We start from the raw sequence: 23,046 nt of genomic DNA, 5'->3' as shown, positions 1-23,046 counted from the left end.
TTTTTCCTAATGAGGAACCTGGATTTCAAATCTGTATGGCCATAAATTTTATACCCATAGTCTTGGTTGTCCATCCAGCAAGGGACCAACTAGTAAACATTCAGACTCCCCTGTTATTTTGGTTTATAACACAAACATATTTTTCTGACCCAGTTAGTTTGGCAGCTTGTTCTCCATTTTCACGTCCTTTATATAACAGGCAGAAGTCCATCAAAAAGGTGACCGTCTGACCTACTTCAAAAGTGAGATTTAAATTATTAAATCCAAAACCTCTCCAACCCTCTGGACTTTCCCACCCTGCTGGATCTATTACCTTCCAATTTCCCATAACCATGTGTAGGATTCCCAAAATAACTGTCCCTAGTATATCTTTTTTTTCTTCTACTGCCTACCCTGTCTCCGTCCACCGGGAAAAGGGAAGTGGGTGTCTTCACCGGTTTGAGATGAATTCTCCCTTTTGGAGAACCCCCCTTTGTAGCCGGGTTTATGCTTCAGGAGAATGGCTTTGTTCCCTGCCTAACTTTCCCTAGACTTCCGTCAACCCTTTTAATAGTGGGACAGATGTATCCGTGATGTACGTTCAGCAATTTTAACAGCAGTGGGAGTGGTCAATAGGACTTGGTAAGGACCCTCCCACTTAGGCTGGTGCCAGTGTTTCTTCTTTATCACCTTCACAAGGACCCAGTCAGCACGTTTCACAACCTCAGGTTTCGGTAGCAGTTCTCCTGAGAAAAAATTAGGGGTAGAGACTTATTTGAGTGTTGTTATCTTAGCCAATTATTCCGCTAATGTACAGTCTGATTCCACATCTATTCTCTTGAAGGGTTTTCGCTGAGGTAGCAGAAAGTAAGGTAACCAAATGTGTTGGAATAGGTGTAGGATCGGAGCAAAACCTTCAGTACAGTCAACATTGTCCCACCTGAGTGTATCATGACATGGGGTCTATTTATCCGGAAACAGAGAGACAACTTAACCCAGATGTAACATACCTGGCGGCGTCCTTGCATAGTGGTCCATCTCCCACTGTGCAAGAGCGCGCACTTGATCTCCTGTCCAGAATGTCTCTCTGGCTTCCCTCCATGCTGTCTGTTTGTGTCTGTTTCTGCTGCTTAAGGGCGGCGCCCGATCACTTCCTGCTTTTTGTACCTGCTGTGGGTCACACCCCTTGTGCGTCCTCAGCCTATTGCTGTCTGTCACCTGGTATATAGCTCAGCTGCTCCCATCTATTCCTGCCTGAGCATAGTGTTTCTTTCAGTGTGTGCTTGCACTCTGAAGGTGCCAGGTCCCGTTCTGTGTTCTCTTGTCTGCCTATCCTGGAGGCTGTATTTCCAGGCCTGTCTGAACACGCTCCTAGCCTGTTCCTCCCGCCTTCTAGGGGCCGATTACCTAGACCCGCTCCTGTATCTTGTCTGTCCTGTCTGAACACGCTCCTAGCCTGTTCCTCCCGCCTTCTAGGGGCCGATTACCTAGACCCGCTCCTGTATCTTGTCTGTCCTGTCTGAACACGCTCCTTGCCTGTTCGTCCCGCCTCTCTGGGGGCCGTATTCCCAGACCCGCTCCTGTATCCCTCTGCAGTGTCGGTCTCCTCCGTACACTCAGTTCCAGTCTGAACTCTCTCCTATCCTTTACCTGTTTTGCCTCTATGTCCGATGTCCGTTCCCTTCCTTTTTCTGCAGAGTCTGAACTCGTACCTAACTCCTGCTTGTTGTCTCTGTACTCCCGTTTGTGAGTTTGTGGTCCACTCGCTACTTCACTGCAAGTACCCTGTTGGTATCTGGCTCTGCCTTTCTCTTCCTGTCTGTTCCGTGTGAACAGAGCCCTGTCCCCCCTGCTCTGCCTTGCTCACCGCTCCGGCGGTTCTAGCCTGTTCTGACTCCTTTGCCCACTGCTCCGGCGGTTCTAGCCTGCCCTGCTTCTGCCCGCTGCTCCGGCAGTCCTGTCCTGCCCTGCTTCTGCCCGCTGCTCCGGCAGTCCTGTCCTGCCCTGCTTCTGCCCGCTGCTCCGGCAGTCCTGTCCTGCCCTGCTTCTGCCCGCTGCTCCGGCAGTCCTGTCCTGCCCTGCTTCTGCCCGCTGCTCCGGCAGTCCTGTCCTGCCCTGCTTCTGCCCGCTGCTCCGGCAGTCCTGTCCTGCCCTGCTTCTGCCCGCTGCTCCGGCAGTCCTGTCCTGCCCTGCTTCTGCCCGCTGCTCCGGCAGTCCTGTCCTGCCCTGCTTCTGCCCGCTGCTCCGGCAGTCCTGTCCTGCCCTGCTTCTGCCCGCTGCTCCGGCAGTCCTGTCCTGCCCTGCTTCTGCCCGCTGCTCCGGCAGTCCTGTCCTGCCCTGCTTCTGCCCGCTGCTCCGGCAGTCCTGTCCTGCCCTGCTTGTGCCCGCTGCTCCTGCAGCCCCGTCCTGCTCTATTCTTGCCCACCGCTTCGGGCGTTCCCTCTCTGCTGTGGTTGTCTACCGCATCTGCGGTTCTGTGACCCAGTCTGTACTGGGTCTTAACCTTTCTGTGCTCCAGCCCGTCCTTTCAGCCAGTACCTCCCTGCCTGCATACTCGCCTGTATCCACCCATCTGCATACCTGCCGTGTTTGCTTATATCCACCAGTCTGTGCCAGCCTAACCTGCCTGTTCCTGAGTCCCAGTGTGTACTGGGTCCTATCCCGCCTGTGTTCCTACCTGCTAGTGCCTCCCTGTCTGCACTCTAGCTGTGCTTGCCTGTACCCCTCTACCTGTATTGTTCCTGAGTCCCAGTGTGTACTGGGTCCTATCCCGCCTGTGTTCCTACCTGCTAGTGCCTCCCTGTCTGCACTCTAGCTGCGCTTGCCTTTACCCGCCTGCCTGCATACCAGTTGTGCCTGCCTATACCCTCCAGTCTGTGCGCCAGCCTAACCAGCCTGATCCAGTAATCCCTGTGTGGGTCAACCCCCGTGTCCGGAGTTTGACCTGGAGTAGCACCTGGTTCCTCTGCCCGGTTTCTCCCTGGTGCACTGGCGTCGTATGCCGTCGTGCCATCTTGGTCGGATCGGCCAGATACTTAGTCACGCCCCTCCAGGCACTCTCCGGTTCATGGTCCAGTGGAATCACTACAATCACACGCACACGCCGCTCAGCCCGGGCGTGTGCATAACAGCATGCTCAGGCCATGGTTCCCGTTGAGCCCCACGGCCTTCGCTCTCTGAGAAGTTTTCCAGCGAATACATGCATTAAAATAAATAAATAAATATTTTTTTTTTCCTTTAGCTGAGTTCCAGGCGAATTACGCACCCGTCCAGATGGATCTATCTGCTCTCGTTCCCGCGGATCCGCTACGTTATTATGGGGATCCTAGACAAAGTCGTGCATTTGTGGAGCAATGCATGCTACACTTCAAGTTCTACCCTCTATGTTTTCCCACCGATCGGGTTAAGGTGGCATTCATTATGTCTTACCTGGCGGGTGATGCCTTGGAATGGATCAACCCCCTATATGAAACACAGGATCCGATCCTCCTGGACCTAATGGCCTTCCTGGTGGCCTTTCTAATGGTCTTCGATGATCCTAACCCGGAGGCTCCTGCTGAAGCTTCACTTCCCAATATCCCGGAGCAGCCCCAATGGGTAATGTGTGTGGGTAGCGCAATAGTCCTCCAGCCCAATGAGACTACTGCCCACCCAGAATCCTCACAGGGTGACTACGCTTTCCGGAATACTTCTCCCAACCTCAAGAGGCAGTCCAGACGTGCTAGACGTAGAGGCAAGCCGTCACGCCAGGGTCTGTCCTCCCTGAGACCTCCTGACCCCAACCTTGAAGTCCCTACTGAAGCTTCATCTCCCTGTATCCCGGAGAAGCCCCAACGGGTAATGTGCGTGGGTAGTGCACCAGTTCTCCTGCCCGAAGAGACTTCTGCCCATCCAGACTCCACACAGGAGAACTTCCTGCACCCGGCATCAGATGCTTCACCCACTTTAACCGGTGTGCATGTCCAAGGATGCTCCAAAGCTGTGGTTACCTCAGAGTCTGTGCACCTCTACTACCTGGCGGAGGACCCCCTGTTGCCTCCTGAATCCTCCGGGATACCACTCGATGACAAATGGAGAGAGAATTCTCTACACCCGGTACTCGATACTTTGTCCGCTTCGTCCTGTGAGCCTGACAATGGGTACCCCAAAGTGGTAGTTACCCCCGAGTCTCTACACCCCTCCGACCAGGCGGAGGACCTCCAGTTGTCTCCTGAACCCTTCGGGGTGCTACCTGGTAGCGAAAGGACAGAGACTCTCCTATACTCTGTACCTGATACCTCGCTCGCTTCGTCCAGTGAGTCCAACCTAGTGTACTCTGAAGCAGTGGTTACTCCCGAGTCTCTACACTCCTCTGACCAGGCGGAGGACCTCCAGTTGTCTCCAGAACCCTTCGGGGTGCCACCTGGTGGTAAATGGACAGAGACTTTCCTATATCCTGGATCTGATACCTCGCTTGCTTCGTCCAGTGAGTCCGACCTAGTGTACTCTGAAGCAGAGGTTACCCGTGAGTCTCTACACCCCTCTGACCAGGCGGAGGACCGCCAGTTGTCTCCAGAACCCTTCGGGGTGCCACCTGGTGGAGAATGGACAGAGACTTTCCTATACTCGGTACCCGATACCTCGCCTGCTTCGTCCAGTGAGTCCGACCTAGTGTACTCTGAAGCAGATGTTTTCTCTGAGCCTCTGCACTCTTCTGACCCGGCGGAGGACCTCCAGTTGTTTCCTGAATCCTCCGGGGTACCACCAGAAAACAAAGAGACAGTGACTTTTCCTCATTATGTACCTGATAACCCGTCTATTTCTTCCTGTGAGCTTGACAAGATGTACCTCGAAGCAGAGATTACCCCCAAGTCTCTGTCCCCCTCCAACCCGGTGGAGGACTTCCAGTTGTCTCCTGTACCCTCTGGGGTGCCACCTGAAAATATGTGGAGAGAGACTTCCTTGTGTGCTGTTCCTGGTACTCCACCCGTTTCGTCTGTTGCTAAGGGTGGCTGGATGGGAGGTAGCATCCTAGCTACCCAGAGGAGACCAGTTTTTCCGGTGGACAGGGGAAGTGATCTCTTCGAAGTGAAGAATTGGCCCTCGAATTCCCTGCGGAAGATTCTGGCAGGCCTGAAGAAGAGGGGGCGTAAGGGGGGGGGTACTGTAACATACCTGGCGGCGTCCTTGCATAGTGGTCCATCTCCCACTGTGCAAGAGCGCGCACTTGATCTCCTGTCCAGAATGTCTCTCTGGCTTCCCTCCATGCTGTCTGTTTGTGTCTGTTTCTGCTGCTTAAGGGCGGCGCCCGATCACTTCCTGCTTTTTGTACCTGCTGTGGGTCACACCCCTTGTGCGTCCTCAGCCTATTGCTGTCTGTCACCTGGTATATAGCTCAGCTGCTCCCATCTATTCCTGCCTGAGCATAGTGTTTCTTTCAGTGTGTGCTTGCACTCTGAAGGTGCCAGGTCCCGTTCTGTGTTCTCTTGTCTGCCTATCCTGGAGGCTGTATTTCCAGGCCTGTCTGAACACGCTCCTAGCCTGTTCCTCCCGCCTTCTAGGGGCCGATTACCTAGACCCGCTCCTGTATCTTGTCTGTCCTGTCTGAACACGCTCCTAGCCTGTTCCTCCCGCCTTCTAGGGGCCAATTACCTAGACCCGCTCCTGTATCTTGTCTGTCCTGTCTGAACACGCTCCTTGCCTGTTCGTCCCGCCTCTCTGGGGGCCGTATTCCCAGACCCGCTCCTGTATCCCTCTGCAGTGTCGGTCTCCTCCGTACACTCAGTTCCAGTCTGAACTCTCTCCTATCCTTTACCTGTTTTGCCTCTATGTCCGATGTCCGTTCCCTTCCTTTTTCTGCAGAGTCTGAACTCGTACCTAACTCCTGCTTGTTGTCTCTGTACTCCCGTTTGTGAGTTTGTGGTCCACTCGCTACTTCACTGCAAGTACCCTGTTGGTATCTGGCTCTGCCTTTCTCTTCCTGTCTGTTCCGTGTGAACAGAGCCCTGTCCCCCCTGCTCTGCCTTGCTCACCGCTCCGGCGGTTCTAGCCTGTTCTGACTCCTTTGCCCACTGCTCCGGCGGTTCTAGCCTGCCCTGCTTCTGCCCGCTGCTCCGGCAGTCCTGTCCTGCCCTGCTTCTGCCCGCTGCTCCGGCAGTCCTGTCCTGCCCTGCTTCTGCCCGCTGCTCCGGCAGTCCTGTCCTGCCCTGCTTCTGCCCGCTGCTCCGGCAGTCCTGTCCTGCCCTGCTTCTGCCCGCTGCTCCGGCAGTCCTGTCCTGCCCTGCTTCTGCCCGCTGCTCCGGCAGTCCTGTCCTGCCCTGCTTCTGCCCACTGCTCCGGCAGTCCTGTCCTGCCCTGCTTCTGCCCGCTGCTCCGGCAGTCCTGTCCTGCCCTGCTTCTGCCCGCTGCTCCGGCAGTCCTGTCCTGCCCTGCTTCTGCCCGCTGCTCCGGCAGTCCTGTCCTGCCCTGCTTGTGCCCGCTGCTCCTGCAGCCCCGTCCTGCTCTGTTCTTGCCCACCGCTTCGGGCATTCCCTCTCTGCTGTGGTTGTCTACCGCATCTGCGGTTCTGTGACCCAGTCTGTACTGGGTCTTAACCTTTCTGTGCTCCAGCCCGTCCTTTCGGCCAGTACCTCCCTGCCTGCATACTCGCCTGTATCCACCCATCTGCATACCTGCCGTGTTTGCTTATATCCACCAGTCTGTGCCAGCCTAACCTGCCTGTTCCTGAGTCCCAGTGTGTACTGGGTCCTATCCCGCCTGTGTTCCTACCTGCTAGTGCCTCCCTGTCTGCACTCTAGCTGTGCTTGCCTGTACCCCTCTACCTGTATTGTTCCTGAGTCCCAGTGTGTACTGGGTCCTATCCCGCCTGTGTTCCTACCTGCTAGTGCCTCCCTGTCTGCACTCTAGCTGCGCTTGCCTTTACCCGCCTGCCTGCATACCAGTTGTGCCTGCCTATACCCTCCAGTCTGTGCACCAGCCTAACCAGCCTGATCCAGTAATCCCTGTGTGGGTCAACCCCCGTGTCCGGAGTTTGACCTGGAGTAGCACCTGGTTCCTCTGCCCGGTTTCTCCCTGGTGCACTGGCGTCGTATGCCGTCGTGCCATCTTGGTCGGATCGGCCAGATACTTAGTCACGCCCCTCCAGGCACTCTCCGGTTCATGGTCCAGTGGAATCACTACAATCACACGCACACGCCGCTCAGCCCGGGCGTGTGCATAACACCAGAGTTAGGTGATTTGGGTTCCAGTATCATCTCTATGCCGACGACACCCAATTATACACTTCTTCCCCTGACATCACCCCTACCCTAATACAAAATACCAAGGATTGTTTGTCTGCTGTGTCTAACATAATGTCCTCCCTCTATCTTAAACTGAATCTCTCCAAAACTGAACTTCTGGTGTTTTCCCCCTCTATTAACCTAACTCTACCTAACATCGAAATTACCTTGGAGGGTTCAACCATAACTCTCAAGCAGCACGCCCGCTGCCTTGGGGTCATATTCGACACTAACCTCTCCTTTACTTCCTATATCCGATCACTCACTCGCTCTTGTCACCTGCATCTTAAAAACATCTCCAGAATCCGATCTTTTCTCACTTTTGAAACTGTTAAAACTCTTACTATTCACTCTCGTCTGGACTACTGCAACTCTCTTCTGATCTGTCTCCCTCTTACCAATATTTCCCCTCTCCAATCTGTCCTGAATGAGGCAGCCAGGGTCGTATTTCTGTCCAGCCGCTTCACTGATGCCTCCACCTTGTGCCAGTCATTACACTGGTTACCCATTCGCTACAGGGTCCACTATAAACTTATTGCTTTCACCCAAAAAGCTCTCCACAGTTCTGCACCACCTTATATCAACTCTCTCATCTCAGTCTATCGTCCTACACGTGCTCTCCGTTCCACAAATGACCTAAGACTAACATCCCCCATAATCCGAACCTCGCACCTCCGTCTCCAAGACTTCTTTCGTGCTGCGCCAGTTCTCTGGAATGCTCTACCCCAGATGATCCGATTGATGCCTAGCCCTGATGTCTTCAAGCGCGCCTTAAAATGTGACTCCGCAGCTCCAGGCGTCGGGCACAGCCACCACCGTCCTTGCGACCAGGGGACCGCAGAGAGTATCCGACCCATGCCCGGCATACTGGAGGGTCTAGGCCCTGCGCTCCGGTGCCTATCACACATATAGCCAACAACTATAAAAATCAATATCTATCATGAACACTGACATACAGACACTTAGCCAATATTATATAATAACTTGTGAAATGAGTCAATCAGACATCTTAAGAGATTTGGTATAAGATATAACATGCCAGGAGACAATAACACTCAGGTGTATTCTACTTCAACACTTACGACAGACAATGTTTCCAATAATGGACAAGAAAGCAGGTGAGACAAAACTTTGAGTAGTTAGTAAAGTCGCATGCTGTAAATACTTTATGATCTTTACCATCTCTCCTGTGCTATGGCTCAATACTGCAGCATATCTAAAGAGGTTACTGGGCAATATATATTTGTTTTCTGCAGATACATATATGCCATCTTTGAAGATAGCACCTTTTATTACCCATGTAGTTTGTTCAGATTTTGGGGATGCTTGAGGATTTGTAGGTCAATAAGACTAGTCTCATGTAATGTCAGTATGTTGCGGTGGCTGCTTGTGCTGATAGGTGTTTCGGAGTGCTTTGGCCATCAGGACTTTATCCTGAGTTACTACTGCATATTCTGTGGCATTTGTGCCATCTGGGTTATTTTTTGTCTGTCAGGGCATTCTCGAAGAAAATGCCCAATCTTCCTGCAATGCCAACAAGATGTTTTGTCGCCCACTCCCCTACCTCTTCCTCTACCTCTCCCCTACCTCTGTAACCCTGGTCTTCATTCAAGTCTTTCTGTGTGAGGACAATATCACACCCATCCTGTATTACTAACACCAGTCCCTTTTTATCCTTCTTTTTGTCTTTATAATATTTTTCGGCATGTCGGCCATTTTCTCTCTTTCAGGCTTCACACAACCATATATTTGCACTTGTAAGTCCAGACTTTTTTAATTTCTCGCTGCACTTTCCTATTTCTTCCACCAAATTTTCACATTTCATCAAACTAAGTTTATCATCAAATCCAAACCTTTTCTCCCATCTGTCCACATACTTTGCACATTCTGGGTGTATTTTATGGATATACTTCACATCGCCTTCCAGGGGTCCATTCTTTTGATAACACCATAAACATTCACATTCATGACCCTTACCTGAGACATCTCCCATGTTTAGAGTAAAACCCTTTGTAAGGACGTCTAATTTGACTATGGCCGTACATTGTTCAGGCTGATCTATATTAAGAGGACTATTATCTTTTGGATAATATAATTTTCCTTCTTCGATTTCACATATTTTCAGATGTTTCACACTTTTTTGTTAAGTATATAATTCCACATGTGGTAATTCATAGTTTTGATGCCTTCAGTGTGAATGTACAATTTTCATAGTCATGAAAATACAGAAAAATCTTTAAATGAGAAGGTGTGTCCAAACTTTTGGCCTGTACTGTATGTGCACACGTTAAGTACTTTCTGCAGACATTTCTGCACCAAAAGCGTCTTGTGGCAGGAAAAACACAACATAACATAAATTCGCACACTTTTACCGTATTTTTTACTTGCATTTTCCCCCCCATGCATCTGATGAAAATTGCTGAATGGATTGACAGGCTGCAAATATAAAACTGCTCCTAATCTGCAAGGAAAAAAGAAGCAGCGTGTGCACGAGGCCTCAGGAATCTCATTCACTTTGTTGGTACAAGGAAATGCTGCAACAAATACTTAAATATGCCCAAACCCAAAGCTCTAATCTCTCGGGCTCCAGAGGGCAGAAGCAGTTAACCCCTTCCTGACAGGGCCAATTTCTGTTTTTGAACTTTAGTTTTTTCCTCCCCTTCTTCCCACAGCCATAACTTTTTTACTTTTCTGTCCACATAGACATATGAGGGCTGTTTTTTGGGGGACGAATTGTAATTTTGATTGACACCATTGATTTTACCACTTTGTACTGGAAAACAGGAAACAAAAATTCCAAGTTCAGTGAAATTGAGAAATACACGCAATCTGACATAGTTTCTTGGAAATTATTTTTACAGTGTACATTTTGTGGTAAAAATGACCTTGCAGTGTGATTCTGCTCATCGGTACGATTACAGCGATACCAAACAAGTCCAGTTCTTTCATTATTTTACCGGTGAAAATAAATCAGAAGTTTGAAATAAAACCATTTTTGGGTTGTCGCCATTTTCCGAGACCCGTAATGTTTCTATATTTTTATTGATACCATTTTGGAACGGATATGACATTTTGATCACTTGTTACAGCATTTTTAGGGGTATTGCAGAAAATAATGTCATTTTGGCGTTTTTGAATATTTTTCTTTTATGGTGTTTACGAATTGTGTTGCTTGTGGTTTTATTTTGATAGATCAAACTTTTCTGAATGCAGCGATATCTCATATGTGTATTTTTTAAATTTTTTAATATCTTTATTTTTAATGCAGGAAAATGGGGGCGATTGGAACTTTTATGTTGTTTTTTTTTTAAATATCTTTTAAAACTTTTTAAAATAGCTTTTAACTTACAGCTTGTGCTATATACAGCGATGCCACAGTATTGCTGCAGTTAGTGAAAATCACGGTCTCCTTTTAAGCACGGCTATAGTCAGGATTTCAAGGGAGGTCTGTAATGGAGCACTGTGTTGTGCCATTATACAGTATGGAGCACTATGTGAGGCCCATTATACAGTATGGAGCACTATGCGAGACCATTATTCCATATGGAGCACTATGTGTGGTCCATTATACAGTATGGAGCACTATGCGAGGCCATTATACTGTATGGAGGACTATGCGAGGCCATTATACTGTATGGAGGACTATGCGGGGCCCATTATACTGTATGGAGGACTATGTGGGGCCATTATACTGTATGGAGGACTATGCGGGACCATTATACTGTATGGAGGACTATGTGGGGCCCATAATACTGTATGGAGGACTATCTGAGGCCCATTATACTGTATGGAGGACTATGTGAGACCATTATACTGTATGGAGGACTATATGGGGCCATTATACTGTATGGAGGACTATGTGGGGCCATTATACTGTATGGAGGAGTATGCAGAGCCCATTATACTGTATGGAGGACTATGTGAGGCCCATTATACAGTATGGAGCACTATGTGAGACCATTATACTGTATGGAGCACTATGTGTGGTCCATTATAGCGTATGGAGGACTATGCGAGGCCATTATACTGTATGGAGGACTATGCGAGGCCATTATACTGTATGGTGGACTATGCGGGGCCCATTAAACTGTATGGAGGACTATGTGGGGCCATTATACTGTATGGAGGACTATGTGGGGCCATTATACTGTATGGGAGATGACGCGCCCAAGGGATTGGGGGAAGGACGACTCGGCGCCCGGGCCTTAGTTGTTGTTTGCCTGACCTTGGGGGGGGGGATGTCGCGGTGGTCGGCTCCCGGGCCCGTACCCTGGGGTCACTCTTTAAAAAGGGAAAAAGAAGGGGGGGTTTGTGTGGGAAAAAGGGGAATGTTCGTGACGCCACCTGTAGTTTCTGGTGAGGATCACCTGCCCTCCGGCAGTCCTCTGAGGCCGGTGTTCAGGCAGCTTAGCTGGTGCGGCTCCCCACAGATGGAGCAGGGCCTCAGGGCAGCGTAGAGAAGAGAGAGTGAAGTAAAGCGTTGGCGGGTGCAGGGCCGCGGAGGAAAGAGCAGACAGAGACAGTAGTTGCAGTCATCCAAGTCTTTACTCACAGATTTGATCGTTCAGCTCAGAGCTTCTCTCTGCTGTCACACGGCGAGCTGCGACCGCCAGGGTGGGGCTCAGCACACTCCAGGTAGTTCAGGAGCACTTGACAGGATCCCCGCTCTAGTGTGTCCCTCTCTTCTTCTACTTCACCTTCTCTCTCCTTCTCCCCACTGAGTCCCGTACGGGTACTGCAATGTCCTTTTTGGGTAACTTGAAGCTCCCGGACCGACTGGGTGCCCTTTTTGGTGACTTGTGGTGAGAACGTGGTGTAAGGCCGGGTCCCTCTGGATAAACTCAGGTTAGGGAATACAGGTGGCGACTCCGTCCGTATCCCCCTGGGATCCACATAAGCCTCCAGACTTTTCCGACAGAGACGTGAAGTGCAAGGTCAGATAATCGGGGACCGGTACCCCCTCTTGCGGCAGGGTCTCTCTGGCTGGGCCAGAATGAGGTATGCAGGTGGCGACTCCGCTCTGTCCGCACCCCCTGAGATCCTTTCGCCTGTGGAGCTTGTCTCCTCTGCTCCCCTCCTAGGCCTTCTTAGTTGGACCCTGACCGGGGACAGAGCCAGTTATAACTCTGCCCCGACCCCCCGTCTCGAGGCCTGAGACTGGGAACCGTGGACCCTCAGCCTGCCGCAGCCTTGTGCTGACTTGCCGACAGAAAGACCCACGACCAAAGACCTTGTTGCTAAAATGGCCTCTGATTATATATGATTCTAGTTAAGTGCTGTAGATTAATGCTTCCTCCACCCTCACTCACTACTTGGTTCCCCCTAATCTTTGGTTCCCCCCAACTCCTCCATTCAGGCCCGGGGCAGCACTATGGTGCATTAGGCCCCCTTCAGAACTGGAGTGGTGTAGTGTTGAGTGTGTGGTTGGGGTCCTGTGCAGTACTCCATCCTTACCTAAGAGAGGAGATACCACACCTCATTCTGAGGTGCAGTACCCCTGTGGCGACTGAACCCTCAGGGGCGCCACAAAAGCAATGTAGGGCCCCGTTATACTGTATGGAGGATTATGTGGGGCCCATTATACTATATGGAGAACTATGTGGGGCTCATTATTCTGTATGGAGCACTGTGTGGCCATTATACTGTATGGAAAGCAATGTAGGGCCCTGTTATACTGTATGGAGCACTGTGTGGGGCCCATTATACTGTATGGAGCACTGTGTGGGGCCATTATACTGTATGTAGCACTATGTGGGGCCAGTATACTATATGGAGCACTATGTGGGGCCCATTATACTGTATGGAGCACTATGTGGGGCCCATTATACTGTATGGAGCACTATGTGGGGCCCATTATACTGTATGGAGCACTATGTGGGGCCATTATACTGTATGGAAAGCAATGTAGGGCCCTGTTATACTCTATGGAGCACTGTGTGGGGCCATTATACTGTATGGAGGATTATGTGGGGCCATTATACGGTATGGAGGACTATGCGAGGCCATTATCCTGTATGGAGTACTATGTGGGGCCCATTATTCTGTATGGAGGGCTATGTGAGACCATTACACTGTATGGAGGAATATATGGGGCCATTATACTGTATGTAGGACTATGTGGGGCCATTATACTGTATGGAGGACTATGTGGGGCCATTATACTGTATGGAGGACTGTGTGGGGCCATTATACTGTATGGAGGAATATGCGGGGCCATTATACTGTATGGAGGACTATGTGGGGCCATTATTCTGCATGGAGGACTATGTGGGGGCATTATACTGTATGGAGGATTATGTGGGACCCATTATACTGTATGGAAGATTATGTGGGGCCATTATACTGTATGGAGGATTATGTGGGGCCCATTTTACTGTATGGAGCACTATGTGGGGCTCATTATTCTGTATGGAGCACTGTGTGGCCATTATACTGTATATAATAAGCAATGTAGGGCCCTGTTATTGGGACGCTCTAGCCCTCCCTGGGAAGGTGAACTCGGACGGCGGGCCTGTAGTTGTGGGGGATGTCATCGTGGCCTTGGCCCGGTCCGTGCCCAGGGCTGTCACATAAAAAATTATGGGCTTCTGGATGAGTGGTTGTTCGACTACGCCACCTGCGGTTTTTGGTGAGGGTCACCAGCACTGCAGCAGTCCTCTGAGGCCGGTGTTCAGACAGCTCAGATGGTACAGCTCCCCACAGGTGGAGCAAGGCCTCAGGGCAGCATAGAGAGAGAGAGAGAGCGTGGAATAGAGAGTTGGCGGGTTCAGAGCTGCGGAGTAAGGAACAGACAGAGACAAAGGTTGAAGTCATCCAAGTCTTTACTCACAGGTGTAGTGGTTCAGCTCAGAGCTTCTCTCTGCTGTCACACGGCGTGTTGCGGCCACCAGGATGGGGTTCAGCACACTCCAAGTACTTCAGGTGCATTTGACAGGACCCCAAGCTCTAGTGTGTTCATCTCTTCTCTTACTTCTCCTTCTCCCTCCTTGTGTTCCCCACTGAGTTCCGTACGGGTACTGCGATGTCCTTTACGGGTTTCGTGTAGCCCCCGGACCGACTGGGTGCCCTTATTGGTGACTGGTGGTGAGAACTTGGCGTAAGGCCAGGTCCCTCTGGAAAAACGCAGATAAGAGGATACAGGTGGCGACTCCGCTCCGTCCGTATCCCCCTGGGATCCACATAAACCTCCGGACTTTTCTGACAGAGACGTGAAGTGCAAGGTCAGATAATCGGGGACTGGTACCCCCTCTTGTGGCAGGGTCTCTCTGACTAGGCCAGAATGAGGCATGCAGGTGGCGACCCCCTGAGATCCTGTCGCCTGTGGAGCCTATCTCCTCTGTTCCCCTCCTGGGCCTTCTTGTGTGGACTAAGACTGGGAACAGAGCTGGCTATAACTCAACTCTGCCCCAATCCCCAGTCTCGAAGCCTGAGACCGGGAATCACAGAATCCTAGAACAGCTGCCGCTTATACTGACTAACCACTCCAGGGAACTGCAACCAAAAACCCGTTATTAAAGATGGCATCTGTTTATATATGATTCTATTACGGTGTGTTATAAAGTGCTTCCTCCACCCTCACTCACTACTTGGTTCCCCCTTACTTTGGTTCCCCCCAGCTCCTCCATTCAGACCCAGGGTTGCACTATGGTGCTTTAGATCCCCGTCCTGAACTGGAGTGGTGTAGTGTTGAGTGCGTGGCAGGGGTCCTGTGTAGTACTCCATCCTTACCTTGGAGAGGAGATACCACACCTCGGTCTGAGGTGCAGTACCCCTGTGGCGACTGAACCCTCAGGGGCGCCAAATTCCCCCCCGGTGAAAGACAGCATGTCCGCGGGCTGCAATAGAGTAAATACATGGTATATTTCAGACTTCAAAAATTTTTAAATGCTTTTGTAAACAACAGAAACAATCTTCCCATTATGGGAGGCATTTTTCTTAAACGTTGCAGATTAAATATATATTAAGACATTATATAAATATAGAAAAACAGTAGAAATTCTTGTGCAAGTGCAGGCTCAGCAGCATGAGGGACCTGTCCAAAGAAAACCCTCCACGTAGGGCCTGGAGTGGCCGCAGGGCATGGCGATCCTGAGTTGGACCTCCAATGGTGCCATCCAGACAGGTTTTTGTTCTGAGGTCTGTTGTTGCACATATAAAACCAATAGGGAGCACTATTTACAACTATTTACAATCCAGTCTGTTGACTGCTCACCGTCCGCTGGCATAACGTCTTTTCAAAATGAACGGCAACAAGGAGAACAAAAAAAAAAACCAATAACAAGGAAGTTCAGCCGCAGGGGCCGCATTACAGGTGGTATCCCCACCGGGGGTACGACTCATGCTTTCCCACTGATCTTGACCGGTTACTTGTGGGAACGCGTAGAGAGGCGTCTTCCTTAAACACCCGGCGTACCTCCAGGGCGTACCACCCGCGCACCCCGTGGTGGCGGGTGTAGGAGACCAAGTCTCCCGGGTATAGGTTGCGGTCAGGGTCTCCTTCCTCCAGATGGGGCTCCACGTCCCGCCTATTTACAAACACGTCTTGAACGAACTGGGGGCTGCGGATAAAGTCCCATCCCGCCTCCTGGTGGAATCTGACTATGAGTCCTTCCTCCCGGGGGCTGAAGCGGGAGGCCTGCGCCTGGCGGGCTTGGGCCTTAGCGGCTTTTGACCGCACCTCCAGCTGCTCGCAGCGGACCCTCCGTGAATGCCGTTATCACTCTAGCTGGAGGAGCTCATGCCGGCAATACTCCTCCCGCTGTTGAGCCTCATCTTGGGTCTCCCGGGGAAACCTCATTAGATCCCCCCCTCGGTTGTCCCATCTAAACTCCTCTCCCTTTGGGCTTGTAACCGGGGGTGCTGGTAACGGTGTTAGCGGGGGCCGCTGTTGGTCCTCCATCTTGGCGGACCAGTCCGGGTTGGTGTGTGAGTACACCCAGGCGAGGGCAGGTGGTGACTGCTCCTGGAGTGTGAGGGGCAGCAGGCTTCCGGAGGCTGCGACAGCTTGGGCCTCACGGTCCGGGATTAGTAGCTGCTCCCAAAGGGTAGCGCCCGGGGATGGAGGTGGCGGCAGGAAGTCTAGGAGGAGGTTGACGCACTTGGCGCCCGGGACAGGGGTTGTTTCCTTACCCGCTCCTAGGCTGGATGCGGCCTCCTGGTCTTGTTCCATTTCCGCCGGGGCTGGAGTATCGCTGACAGGGCGCGGAACCTCCGGGTGTCGGGCTGCAAGCTTCTCCCACATCTCCTTCCTCCATTCCTCGACTGCTCTCCGCTGGGCCTCTTCCACTCTCCGGGTCAAGTTCTGCGTCTCGCCGCGGAGGAACTCGGCCTCCTCCGGTGCTAATCGAACGCTGTATCCCTCCAGGGTGAGGGAGGTGGTTGGCGGTGGGCCAGCGGCGGAGGGTGATTCCTGGTCTCCTTCCATTGCCGCCTCCAGGTGTGGTCTGTCTAGACTTGCTCGAACCACGCCTTGTCTCCCTCTCTTTCTCCTCCTCTTTCAGGGGCGGTTCAATGGCTGCTTGCAGACGGGCATTCCCTGGGACGTCCCATCTGTTTTGACGGACACATCCATGAGGACAGTCTCTGAAGCAAGGGGCAGTCTGTATTTTTGGCGCCATTTGAGAACCTTGCCCACGATGGGAGGTATTAAGAGGTTGTTGTTTTCCCTGCACATAATGGCGTCCGTTCTTCTTGGGCGGGTGCCACATGGAATGTGAAAATACAGTCTTTAGAAAGGCGCACAGTAGCCGTTGGCAATGGGTATAGACTTTTGCCGTTGCCACGGGCACGAAATCCTGCCGACTACGCCAAGTTGTGACGCTCTAGCCCTCCCTGGGAAGGTGAACTCGGACGGCGGGCCTGTAGTTGTGGGGGATGTCGTCGTGGCCTTGGCCTGGTCCGTGCCCAGGGCTGTCACATAAAAAATTATGGGCTTCTGGATGAGTGGCTGTTCGACTACGCCACCTGCGGTTTCTGGTGAGGGTCACCAGCGCTGTGGCAGTCCTCTGAGGCCGCTTTTCAGACAGCTCAGATGGTACGGCTACCCACAGGTGGAGCAAGGCCTCAGGGCAGCATAGAGAGAGAGAGAGCGTGGAATAGAGCATTGGCGGGTGCAGAGCCGTGGAGTAAGGAACAGACAGAGACAAAGGTTAAAGTCATCCAAGTCTTTACTCACAGGTGTAGTGGTTCAGCTCAGAGCTTCTCTCTGCTGTCACACGGCGTGTTGCGGCCACCAGGATGGGGTTTGTGGTGCCCTGCTGTGCATGGAGCCACAGATCCTGGAGGGGTGTATTAAAGGATTTCTCCACAAGAAGCCCTCAGAGCATACACACACCTCCACCCTACCTCAGTCCACCAGAGGGAGCCCGATAGGGATATAAATACGGAGGGTGGAGCTAGGCAGAGGCGGTCTGTGAGTTTGTTCTCCACAGGAAGTGAGTGGAGACAGAACAGTCTGCAGTCCACAGCCAGTTCCTGCAGAGTAAGACACAGAAAAACAGGTCAGTCTGCAGTGGAGCTCAGTCAGACTCAAGCAGCTCGAGTTAAGAGTGCTAGGAGCGTTGCTGACGCTCAGAGAGCAGCAGAAGAGGCAGCAGCTAACTGCCAGTGTGTATAGCCTAGTGAGGGCCCGAGTTGGCCGAAGGCTAGAGGAGTGAGTAGCATTGGGGGCAGAGGGACTTTACCAGCTCACCCCAGAACCCATATACCGGACAACGGGTCCGAGTCTGCAGGGATTCTTTACACCCAGCAGAGGACAACCGGAACCCCTGGCGAACTACATGTCCCAGGAATACCAAACGCTGACTGTTATACCAGGGTCAGGAGTTACCGAGGCCCCATATACCAGGGGGTGTGTACTCCAACAGAAGGCCCTACCACAGGATCAGCCGGTGCAGGACAGAAACCAAGTAAGGCCTAGCTCCATGCAGGTCAGAAACTTACTACAGAGAGGCAAGAGACAGGAGGCCGTACACCCGCTCACTGGGGAGAATCCGGACGTGCACCTCTCACCCTACAGCGCTCCGGGGTGTTCCTGAACTATTTCCAGTAAAGGTACAGAAGTGACTTTTGTGTGTGCTTCCCCTTCTTGCTCTGACCTGGCTGGGTCCCCTCTGTCCTGCATCCCCAACTCCTACGCTGCCCTGAGGCCTTCGTCCGCCTGTGGGGAGCGATTCCATCTAAGCTGCCACAACACCAGCCTCAGTGGACAGACGCAGCGCTGGTGATCCTCACCAGACACCACAGGTGGCGTCACGAACTTTGACATTTCATTTTCCCCTTTTTAAGAGAGACCCCAGGGTACGGGCCCGGGAGCCGACCACCGTGACATCCCCCAAGAACAGGCATTAAGGCCCGGGCGCCGAGTAGTCCCCATCCCCTGGGCGCCACATCTCTCTAACTGGCGTCACGAACAGGATTGCGTGCCCGTTGCCACCTGGTACTGTGCGCCTTAAGAAACTGTAAAACTCACAGTGGTGAAGCTTTTCCCACCATTTTCTGGAGTTTCCCGCCACTGGCCGCCATATTTCCGGTCGCCGCACGGGAAGAAGAAGGGCGTAACCGTTGGAAGCGCGCGAAGTCGAGGACACGCCCCGCCCCTGACGTCGAATCAGGAAACGTCAGGTCCTGGAAGGAGCCAGAGGACGCCCTGACGTCGGACGCAAGCGACGCAAGGTCCTACCAGAAGACAGCCACCTGCGGAGCAGCGGCCTACAGAAGGAAGGTAGGCCACGGTTCACTAGGGGGGTGCCAAGATGTTGCAGCAACAACCCGACGTCGCGGCCCAGGCTGACAGCCCCGATGATGCACCCGCGGCCGCCGCCGCGCAAGACGGAGCAGACGCTCCATCACCAGGGCCTGTAGCCCCTATCGTACCATTGACTTTACCATACATGCCTGGAGCAAAGTGGCTCCCCCAGTACAGCGGCAAGCCAGACACCCTGTCTGGATTAAAGCGCAAAATATGCAGCATCCTGGACATGTATTCTATGACGGGCAAACAAAGAGCAGCAGTTGTTGTGGGACAATTGACTGGTACTGCGGAGAGAGAAGTAGAGACCTGGTCGGCCGCAGACCAGGAGTCAGTGTCCGCAATTTTCAAAAAATTACAGACTGCCTTTGAGGACCGCACTGAAGCAGACCTCCAGATGAGGTTCTACCAATGCTCTCAGAAACCGAAGGACAGCGTTCGGGACTATGCTTGCCGTTTACAAGGGGCCCTGCGAGCTCTAAAACAGGTTAGTCCAATTAGCATAACAAATGAGAGTAAAATGCTAAAAGAACAATTTGTCCAGGGGCTGAGGTCCCAAGCGGAGAGCAGGACTGTGCGTTGGTGGTCCTTGGATCATCCAGATGCTACCTTTGACACCCTTAAGGATATGGCTATAAAGGGACTGCAACCCCTGGAGTCGGCAGATACTGCAATCCAACGTTACCAGGGTGGGGCCACTCCAACGCCAGCAGCACCCACCTTTTCCCCGCTGGCTGCTGAAGCAAAAGTGCAGGCAGCGCCCCCTACTGAGCTGGACTGTCTGCGCTCAGAAGTGCGCCAGCTGACCAAAAACCTGGCCACTGTAATGAGTGTCCTGCAACTACGGACGTAGCCAGAGACGGAGGGAAATATCCTGCTAGCCGACTGCCCTGAGGATGTCCCCTGGATGAACCGGAGGAGAAGGAGAACGTTGCCACTCCGGAGGAGGACATCGCCAACCCGGAGGAGGACAACGCCGCCCCCAGGAAGGACCAACAACCAGCGCCATCGTCACCAAGAGTTCGTCTGCCACCGCTGCCAGAAGGCAGGTCACACAGTGCACCAGTGTCCTTTAAACAAGCAAACCCTGGGTCTGAAGGCCAACACCCAGGAATAGACTCAGCAGGCCCCTCACACTGGCAACACAGGTTCGTGGGAGGAAGACCTTTCCTATCCATCATACTGGACGGCATTGCGATACCTGCCCTGCTGGACACCGGATCCCAGGTAACAATAATACCTGATATCCTCTATAGCAAATACTGGTCCATGGACAGTCTCCAACCCCCAAACCCAGACTTTTCAGTATATGCCTCTAACGGCCTCCCTCTTGACCTACTTGGGGTTAAGAATGTAGCAGTAAAAGTGGGGAGAGTGGAGTTAAAGGACGAGGGGCTCATTGTAGTGAAGACTGTCAATGAGGAAAATGGACTGAATGTAGTACTAGGCACTAACATTGTGGGTAACTGTTTGGAGGAGTTTGTGTTTTTACTCCAACAGTTTGCTGACACCGCCAGACCGGGGCAGCGGAGAGCACTCCAGAGGGAGATTCGAGCCCTGATGTACCAGCAGCAAGTAAAGCTAACCAGTGGTGCAGGTAACAGACCCCGTACCCATTGTGATTCCCCCAATGAGTGAAATGCTTATCTGGTGTAGAGCAGCAATAGGTCTTAAAGGACATAGCTACCAGGCGGTAGTAGAACCCCTTAGCTCAGAACACAGACCTACACTCTTAAATGCCAGGGGGGTAGTAGATGTACGCAATGGGAGGGTGCCCGTCCGTCTTCTCAACTATGGGGAAGACGAGGTCAGATTACCACGTTATGCCACTGTTGCCAAACTTTACACTGTAAATAATAACTCTATTCACACGGCGGAGTCCTTAACCTCCCCAGACCAAGTGGAGGATAATGATCCTACAACACAGGTTGAGGATTGGTGTCAACAGCTCCACGTTGGGACAGACACCACTCCTGCCCACCAGAAACAAGGAGTACACCGGGTGGTTCAGGAATACGCGCAGGTATTCAGCAAACACCCACTTGACTTTGGGAGGATTAAGGGGGTACAAAATCACATCCCCACAGGCAACCATCCCCCCATCAAGGAACGGTACAGGCCTATACCTTCAGCACACTACCAGAAAGCCAAGGAGATGTTGCATGACATGAAGAAGGCAGGGGTAGTAAGGGATATTCGTAGTCCCTGGGCAGCTCCCCTAGTTCTAGTCAGGAAGAAGGATGGAAGCATGAGAATGTGTGTAGATTACAGACAAGTAAATCGCATTACACATAAAGATGCATACCCTTTACCCCGTATTGAGGAATCCCTGGCTGCCTTAAAGTCTGCAAATTATTTTTCCACCCTTGACCTTACTAGTGGGTACTGGCAAGTAGCTGTGGCTGAGGAGGATCGGGAGAAGACGGCCTTCACCACCCCAATGGGACTCTGCGAGTTCAACAGTATGCCGTTTGGACTCTGCAATGCCCCTGGAACGTTCCAGAGATTGATGGAGAGCTGCCTGGGACACCGCAACTTCGAGATTGTGTTGCTATACCTGGATGACGTGATAGTGTACTCCAAGACGTATGAGGACCACTTGAAGCACCTGGCAGAGGTATTTGAGTCACTGTCCCAGTATGGGATGAAGTTGAAACCCTCAAAGTGCCACCTGCTCAAGAGAAAGGTACAATAACTGGGGCACATTGTCAGCCCAGAAGGGGTAGCACCAGACCCGGAGAAGGTAACTGCCCTACAGAAATGGCCGGAGCCGAAGAACCTCAAAGAGGTGCGTCAGTTCTTGGGACTGATAGGATACTACCGGAGGTTTGTACAAGACTATACTAAGAAAGCAGCGCCTCTGCAAGACCTCCTGGTAGGACAGTCCCCCAAGGGCAGAAATCCCCCATTCCACTGGAGTAAAGAACAGGCTGAATCATTTCAAGAAATGAAGGAGATTCTGACAGGTGATGAGATTCTAGCCTACCCTGACTACAGCCAACCGTTCCTGCTGTATACTGATGCCAGCAATGAAGGATTGGGAGCTGTCCTAAGTCAGAAGCAGAATGGCCAGGAGAAAGTCATCGCATATGCAAGCAGGAAGCACCGCTCGACTGAAAGGAACCCAGAGAACTATAGCAGCTTTAAGTTAGAGTTCCTGGCCTTGGTCTGGGCCATCACAGAAAGGTTCAAGCACTACTTAGCCTCCAGCAAGTTCACTGCCTACACTGACAATAACCCCTTAACTCATCTTGAAACAGCCAAGCTGGGAGCCATGGAACAACGATGAATGGCTCGGCTGTCAAACTACCAATTCACAATAAAGTACTGGGCGGGCCGCAAGAACGCCAACGCCGATGCCTTGTCCAGGATGCCTCACCAGTCAGACACAGAAGAAGAAGTGGATGACCTGGAAGAGATTGAGCTACCTGCCTTTCATCGGAATGGGATGATCCATGAGCAACGAGCCTCCAGGAGGCAGCGTGGTAAGACGTTAAACCCTTTGCCTCACCACAGCTGGAAAGAGACCCAGGACAGTGACCCGGTTGTCAGCCGTATCAAAGAGCTGATAACCCAAGACGGTTCCTCCCTGGAGAAGGATGCGTCTCTCCAAGCAAAACAGCTGTAGAATGAGAGAAGCCGGCTGTTTATCTACCGTGAGAAGCTGTGCCGGAGGTACGTCAATCCAAAAACCCATGAGATGGTATGGCAGATAGAGGTCCCCAAGGCGGACATCCAGATGGTGTTGGAGGCCTACCACGATCAGGCGGGGCACTTTGGCTGGAAAAAGCTAGAGACCCTGTTGAAGTGTCGATTCTACTGGGTGGGAATGCGCAGCTCCATTGAAAGGTGGTGCAGAGACTGTGGACCCTGTAGCCTCAGAAGAAAAGACTACAGCAGCCAGAAGGCACCCCTGCAGCCCATCAAGACGACTCGACCCCTGGAGATCGTGGCCCTGGACTATGTCAAGTTGTCACCCAGCCGGTCAGGCTATGCCTATGCCCTGACCATGGTGTATCACTACTCCAGGTTCCTGGTGGTCGCCCCTGTCAAAGACCT

This window comes from Phyllobates terribilis, unplaced genomic scaffold (genome assembly GCF_046119375.1).
Source record: "Phyllobates terribilis strain yellow unplaced genomic scaffold, ASM4611937v1 Scaffold_17__1_contigs__length_24005725, whole genome shotgun sequence".
Lineage (NCBI taxonomy): Eukaryota > Metazoa > Chordata > Amphibia > Anura > Dendrobatidae > Phyllobates > Phyllobates terribilis.
Note: the sequence above shows the minus strand (reverse complement) of the source record.